Source organism: Centruroides sculpturatus, unplaced genomic scaffold (assembly GCF_000671375.1).
Source record: "Centruroides sculpturatus isolate CEXI.00-Female unplaced genomic scaffold, Cexi_2.0 scaffold135, whole genome shotgun sequence".
Lineage (NCBI taxonomy): Eukaryota > Metazoa > Arthropoda > Arachnida > Scorpiones > Buthidae > Centruroides > Centruroides sculpturatus.
The window spans coordinates 354,155-362,154 of NW_019384343.1; the positions used below are offsets into that span (position 1 = coordinate 354,155).

General features: G+C 23.3%; 1 protein-coding gene across 2 annotated transcripts in view; it reads left to right on the forward strand.

Annotated features, from left to right (window-relative positions):
- LOC111634846 (dopamine D2-like receptor) overlaps positions 1–8,000 on the forward strand; it is a 203,437-nt gene that overhangs the window by 47,835 nt on the left and 147,602 nt on the right. The window contains exon 1 of one of the 2 annotated variants that reach the window (XM_023379692.1): positions 168–353. The exons of the other annotated variant lie outside the window; for it this stretch is intronic. The gene's annotated coding sequence lies outside the window, so the exon portion shown is untranslated. Of the gene's footprint in view, positions 1–167; positions 354–8,000 lie in introns of those variants that run through there. 2 annotated transcript variants of the gene reach the window in all.

The window sequence follows — 8,000 nt, forward strand, 5'->3', positions numbered from 1 at the left end:
AAATAAAAAAATTAAAATTTTATAATATGAATTTATATAATAACATTTTTATATTTTAATTAAATATATCTCAAGAGATATTAAATAAAAATTTATAAATACATTTTAAACATTATAAAATGCTAATTTTTGTTTTCCTTCGATTTCTTGAAGGAAAATTTGCATTTTTTTTCCTAGGAGCAGATGCTCTAGAAAGGAGTAATTTAAGAAGTTTATTCTATAATTTCGTCGTATAAAATGTACTTTAAAAATTAAAAATTAATTTTTATCGATTAATATATAATTAAAGCGTAAATCTATAAAAACATTAATTTAGTAGGAAGAGGAAAAAAAAATTCGATACTTGAGTTGAAGTAAGTAAAGGATTTTCTACTTAATATTTTTAGAATAGCAACTTACTTAAGATGAATTCCATCAAAGAAATCATCTCAAGAACATTTCATACTATTTTATTTTTTTAAAATTTTGTATCGTTAATAGGAGTCAGAATATTTTCTCGTATAGTTAAACGGATGATGAATGACCCTTTAAATAACTTTTACTTCGTTTTTAAATATTCTAAACATACTTAATGCACTCCCTTTTTCCTTGAAGTGTGTGACTCTTCTATTACTTAAAATGAAAAAAAAGCATTAAAATCTAATTAAATAATTTGTTTAATAATAATTTTATGGATGTTTTTGCGATGGATTGAGTAAAAAATTTTAGTTTTTTCCACCCCCTTCTTTGATTAATTATACTTAAGTGCACTTAACTGTTGTTATATAAGATCTCGTTTATTAATACTTCATATCCTTAATTTTAATTAACTTATTTGCGAAATTTTAAATTAATAAAAAAATATTTTAAAGTTAGTTTTATAAATTTTGTATTTTATAAAATAAAATGTAATCTATTCTTATCTCCATCCTCTCACTAAGATGCTCCTAACAAGGATAAAGAATAATGTGCTTATTTTAGATGCTTCTCTTCTCAAATATGTTTATTTTTTAAAGTAATTTTGTTTTACAGTATAATTTACAATACAATTTTCACTTTTAACAATAAAAATTTAATAAAAAATCATACATTTTCCCCCCCTTAATATTACCAAATGGAAACAAAACTAAATTCTTCGACTTTGAATTCAGCATCCTCTTGTAGTAAAATTTAGATAAAAGAGAACAAATTCCATTCGTTTACGATACTCTTTAAATTAATGAGAAATGATATAGGATAAATATAATAATTTATTACTGAACTATTATACATCTCAGCAAAATTTCAAAGGAGTCGTACACTTTCAACATTTATATCTATAATCATGAAAACACATTATTCACAGGCTGTGAAAAGCAAAATTGTTATGCTGAAGTGCTACTTAGTTGCAATGTCAGATGATAAATAATTGCATAGAATTATATAAATCTTGTTAAATGACCGCTAAGTTTCTGTAAAAAAAATAATAATAATAATTTAATTTAATTTCTCCTTATTTAAAGATAATTTAAAGATCTAAAAATATAAAATTAATGTTTCTTAGAAACAAACTTGAAATGTTATTTATTTATTTATTTATTCTACTTATTTTTAATTTAAAATAATTTCTACATACATTTTCAACCTTGTAAAGGTTAATTCTGCGATAATTTATTTAAAAATAATTATAATTTGTAAGAAAAATTATAAATATAAGCCTTTGTGTGTTTAATTTAACTTACAGAATGGCCCAAAAATTAGTACCTAAAACTCCATTTTAGGTACACTTTTGAATGAATGGTAAAGTGAATTTTCAGGAAATTTCTTTTTATAAAGTTGATAGAAACGTAGTAAAAATACGATTAACAGGATGTAGTTATTACGACGATTAACTGACTTTTGGGCCATCCTGTATAAGTTCAATTTTTAATTTAAATTTAATTAAATTCAAGTAAAAAAAGCATGCAATTCTATTTGTAAAATAGTAAAAAATATATATATATTAAGTTTTTTAAAATATATTTTTTAATATAAAATCAGGCAGTTAAATTGAAAATCTTTATAAAAAAATACTAAATAAAATTTCAATAACATAACCTATACTTTAAGCAGAAAAAAAATCAGAATTGCTGCAAGCAATGCCATTAAAATACTGTTTTTTTTTGTTTTTAATATTAAAAGAAATATGTTAAAAGTATTAAACTTTTTTTACAAATAAAGAATTAAATCTTTTTTATTAATTTTTATAATTATAAATCATTTAATTTCTTAATAATAATAATAGGGGAAATTATACTTTAAAAAATATGACCATATTTATGATGCTATAAAGAGAAAATTACAGTAAATTATTTATTTTATAGTTAAAAATACTTTCTAGACAGTATAATAATTTTAATACATTATAATTATGACGTGTAAACATATAAATAATCTTTTAATCTTTATAGAAATGATCTTTTGACACGTTAAGGATATTATAAATGTTGTTAATGAAATAAAAATTTTATTATAAAACAATATTTTCAGATATAAAATATAAAGATTTTAGAATATTTTCTACTAAAAAAATTATTTATTTTTTAATACAAAAATAGCAATTTTAGTGTACCAAAAAAAAAACTCGCATCTTTTCCATAATTTAGTTTTATAGATTAAATGTTTAAAAAAACACGTATTTTGGCATTTTATTTGCTTTTTATTAATGCATTTTTATATGTAAACTCTTAAAATGGGATTCTGCAATAAAATTTTGAAGATAAATCTAAAAGAAAACTGATACATCAGGGAGGAAGAAGAGCAAAAAAATAATAAAAAATTAAGGAGTGTTAGAATGTTTGATGTTGTCAATAAATTAAATTTATTTATTGTTCTATCGAAATTAAATAAAAAAATATATAAAGACAGATATATAATTTATTTGTAAAGTACTTTATCAAATATTGAAACTTTATCTTATTTTTTTAGGAATAAAGAATTATCGTTTAAGTGCATATGGTCTTTTATTTTAGATAAAATTCGACGTAGTGCATTATTATTATTATTATTATTATTACTATTATTTGTCTAAAAGTGTATTTAAGAAGTAAGTAAACTTTATAATTTCATTAAAAAATATCTATAAAATTTAATGAGTTAAACTTTTAACTTATTAAACATTTTATTATATTTAAAATTAAGGTCTAAATTGGAGAAGATAACCAAAAAAATAAAATAATTTAATGTTAAATTGTTGGATATTTGTATAAGTAGATGATGCCGAAAGGTATCGTTTTACATAACGAGATAATATATTTAAAAAAAAACTTTACTAAAGTAATAATAATAAATTGAAAAATTTTATATTACTTTTTTTTCCTATTTTTCAAGAAGCCAATTATTTTAAATCATTTATTGTTAGTGTATGCTTTAAAAAAAGGTAATTTATACAATAATTTAGTGAATGAACATAAAACAGATATCAATTTAATTCATACAGAATTCATTTCTTTTTAATTATTACTAATTAACTTAAAATTAAACGATTTTTCTAATGCAAAACTTTTAAAGCATCACTCTTTAGGTTTCAGAATCGATTATAAGAGACTATTCGCAATTAAATAAAAATATTAAAAGTTTAATTATTGTATATGAAATTTAAGTATAAATTTAAATATTTAATTATTTTTAATTGCTTTTTTATTGTATCATTAACTGTCTTTATGCTTCGTTTTCGAACGAAGTTGCATCTCTTAATTTAAAAGAGTTGAACTGTAAAGGTAATTTAAAGAAATATATAAGAGTAATTCGAGTTTAAATCTGAATAATATATTTATCTTTAAATAAGACTCTGATAAGTAGCAATTTCTGATATTTTTAATTAAACAATTGGAGCAATTGCTACTAATATCAAAAATTCCTTTACAGTTCTGACAGAAATTCGTTCTTTATCTCGTATTGTTTTTCAGCATAAAATTAATTGTTTCTATTGTGAAAATGAAATGCATTTTATACGTCATATGTTAATTTATCTTCAATTGAGAACTCGGGTCTAAACATCACGAAGTGATGTTTAAATCTGTTTTGTTTATACACTCAAATGCTATGATTAGTGACTTGATTGAAAAGTTTTCAGTGTATAATATGCTGTATTTAGAAAATATTGAGTTGTGTTTAAGACACTAAAGAAACAACTTCTTCCTGTTCGTCATTGTAACATTAAAAATGAATTCTTCGTGATCTGTCTGATCGGTATCGTCTCCTTTTTTGATCTTTTGCTAATTAACCTTCGAGTGTTTTAAGGAAAAACAGGCAAAAATGTTGAGCAAAATTAACAATTCTAGGCACTGGTGGGACATTGAGATGGCAGACAATTGTTTTGCATAAATCGATTTGACCCCCTCGTGAATGTGTGTGAATCTGTGTTTTTACTGTAAAAGTTATCCTTGTTTTTAACAGTGAATCCTTTATTTCTTCGAATCTCTTAAAACTTAGATTACAGAAATGTAATTTAAATATAAAATTTTCAAATTAAAAGTATTAAATATATATATATATTATTTTAAATACACGTTGCTATAAAAATTTTATAGCAAAAATTATTTTCTGAATGAATTCCTTAATATGTAAATTTATCACTAAACTGTTTTTAATTAAATATTGGCTGGTATATTTTTAATCAAGGAGATGAATATTATTATAAATTACGTAATATTAAGAAGTTTCTCGGTAACTTTCACAAGTTTTATTCTCGTTTAATGTGATAAGAGTCATAAATGGATCTTACCATTAATAGAATGAAAGCAATGTTTAAGATAGAAAAGTACGATAGGAAGTAGAGGAATATCCTTTATAAGACAGCGTAGAGATTTGTGTAATTGTAATCATTGATATAATTAGTACTAAAAGGGTAATTATAGCGATAATCTAGTTGAGTAGTCTAGTCTCGTTTTGTAATGGTCGAGGAAATGGTTCTTATAGCTTAAATAATAACTAAATTTCTTAAATGAGAAACTCTTACGAGTTAACACACAACTCCTACAATAAAATAAATTGCTTAACAAGCAAAAGAAAGTTGAGAATTTTCGACGAAATCTTCTTTATAGCTTGTACGATTCATATTCTCAATATTAACGTTGTTTAACTATAGAAAACGTTATAAATCATACCTCAATATAACACTCAAACAATATTTAGCTCAATCAATTCAATATAAATATGTTGAAATGATCATAAAATAATTTGTTGTAATGAATATATAATTGTTAAGCTACAGTTTGAATATAAAGCAAAACTTTTTTATTTAATTCAATTGAAAACTTTAGAATTTATTGTTTAGAAATATAATTCCAAAAGATACTTTATACATAATAAAAATACCTCTTTTTTAAATTGAAAAGTACGATAGTTTCTCTTCTAATAATAGTTTGCTTGTTTAAGAAATATATGAGAGATTATTGTTAATGATAATTATATAAATTCTTAGCGAATAATACAAATATGTTGGCAACAGCAATCTACACACACACGCATATACAGAAAATGTATTATTGCTGTTATTAAGAGAGATTATGAATATCACATGAATTGTCGACACGTATAATATTAAAATACATATAACACATACAAATAATATAATATATAATAGGTGTAATATACAAATAAACATTTTAAACAATAAGCATTTTTATATTAAGTAGGAAAAGTGAGAATTAGCTTTTAGAAGGATTGCGGAACTCTAAGAAATCATTAATAGAAGTATTTGGACTCTCATTGATAAAATCGTCAATGCAAAGATTTTACCCAGATTATTCTTAGAAATCTTTTAAACTGACATTTAGATTTTTAATTTGTACCCATCAAAAGATTCATATCTCGATAAATTTATCTATGACTCTTATTCGGAGCAGTTAACTGACTTTTGGGCCATCCTGTAAAATAATCCGTTATATAGGCGATACAAGGACTTAACATAATTTTATTATTGTTAAATATTTTAAAATTTATTTTAAAGTATTTTACGTAATTCAACACGTTATAATAAACAGTTACGGTACACAGAACATCAAAGAATGGTAAATATTATTATATATATATATATTGATAATTACTTTCATCTTTCAGAAAATAGAAAAATAGTTTTCGTGCTTTATATAGGATAGAAACTACGCGTGTATATTCAGTTTTAATAGTATATAGAGCATGAAAAGTATTTTCTATTATGAATAGCATACCTATCAATTTTTTTGTTTGTACGAGGAAGTGCAGCTCTTAGAAGAGGAGGAGATCTCATAGAAGAGCTTTCCCTTCTCAGATTTCAATTTTTTTTATAATGTCTACGATTCAATATTGACAACTTCTCATAACATCAATACAATTTCTAGTTTAGAAAATGATATATATTACATTGATAGATGTTATATACGAGAATTGGCTCTTTTATCCAATACTTTTACTTTTTATCCAATTACCTTTTTTAGTTTACACATATATAGTTTATATTACAGTATTATATAAACTACACTACACTACATGTGTTAAAATACATACACTATTTTACTGTAGGTGAGAAGGGGTAAGTTGTATCAAGGGATGAAGTGAATCATTATCACAATGTATGGGTTATATGCGGCTAATCTCAAATTATATCCATTATGGGCAAGATCTAACTCATGAGAACTAGCCAGTCAGTAGGGTAACTAGATAGGGAACGGGGTCTTGGCTTCCTAAAAGACAAAATAGCTCCAAGAAGTTTCCAAAATAATAAAAACCAAATTCTTAGGGATCTTCCAGAGGACCCAGAACCTTAGAACCACTTCGTTATACAATGGTGGTTAGGAAAATGGCTCTTATTTTTATTTATGGCTCTTTCTGCTTTGTGAGCACTGAGAGAACCTTTTTCCATACCCATTGTATATTTTTATACTATGTTCGTGAATTTTTCTATTTTAAACTATTTTAATGTAGTGAGTTTGTTTCAGTGTGTTTGTGTTTTAGTTCGATTATCATAATTGAAAAGCATGAAGCCCATTTCAATGCATATCAAAATTAAGTATGGTCCACTTCATCCTTACATTGGGATGAAATGGACCGTTTTGAAATGTAATATCGTCATTCTCAATAAGCTTAGATGTTTGCGAATTATGGTCTTTAATTAATAGTTATGGTATTTACAGTGCGATTAATTTAATTTTCTCTGTTTATAGTTTTTTTTTACAATAAGTGATTGTTCTGAAACTGGTCGGTTTCAAATTTCACCCCCATTTACCCTATACTTGTGAGTGTTTGTGTATGCATAGTTTATATAATTTATACTGTAATTACTGTAACTCTAACACCTAAATATACACTTGATACGATAAGGTGTATATTTATGTATGCATTTTCTTATAGAAGAATATTTTTAGAACTTAAATTTTCCATAATTTAATTGAAGAAAAATTAAATATTTTCAATATATAAGTTGGTTTTTATAATATATATCAGCTAAAAATTATTTATTAATATTATAGTATATGAATTTATAGAAATCTACACAAGAAATGTAATAATTAAATTTTAATAATAATCTTATAGAAAAATGCACTAAATTTTCATTGTTTAGCATTAAAATAAGCTAAAATTATTATATAAAAATCATAATTGATTAAAAATATAAGTTTTTTTTAAACTGTAAATATATTTTTTATTTAATTTCCAGTTTTCTATTTATCAATATTTCTGTTTCTTATTTTATATCATGACATTGGATGGATTATTTTTTCGTTGAATAGTTAAAAACAGACATTTTTTCGCAATACTTTTTAAAAAAATAAAAATTTATTATCTGAAGTAAAATAAATTTAATATAACATAATGTAGACTCCATGAAATGCAATGTTTTCATTTCAAGCAAGAAAAACATCTCTCCTCTCAGTAGATTACTAGTGAAATGACTCAAAAAAACTTTTTTTTAATGTCATATGGTAGGATTTTACTACTCAAAATCTTTAACTGAAACGTCAAAATGTCATCATGTTGATTTGAAGTCTTTAATCAATCCTATGTACTAGGCATTATATACA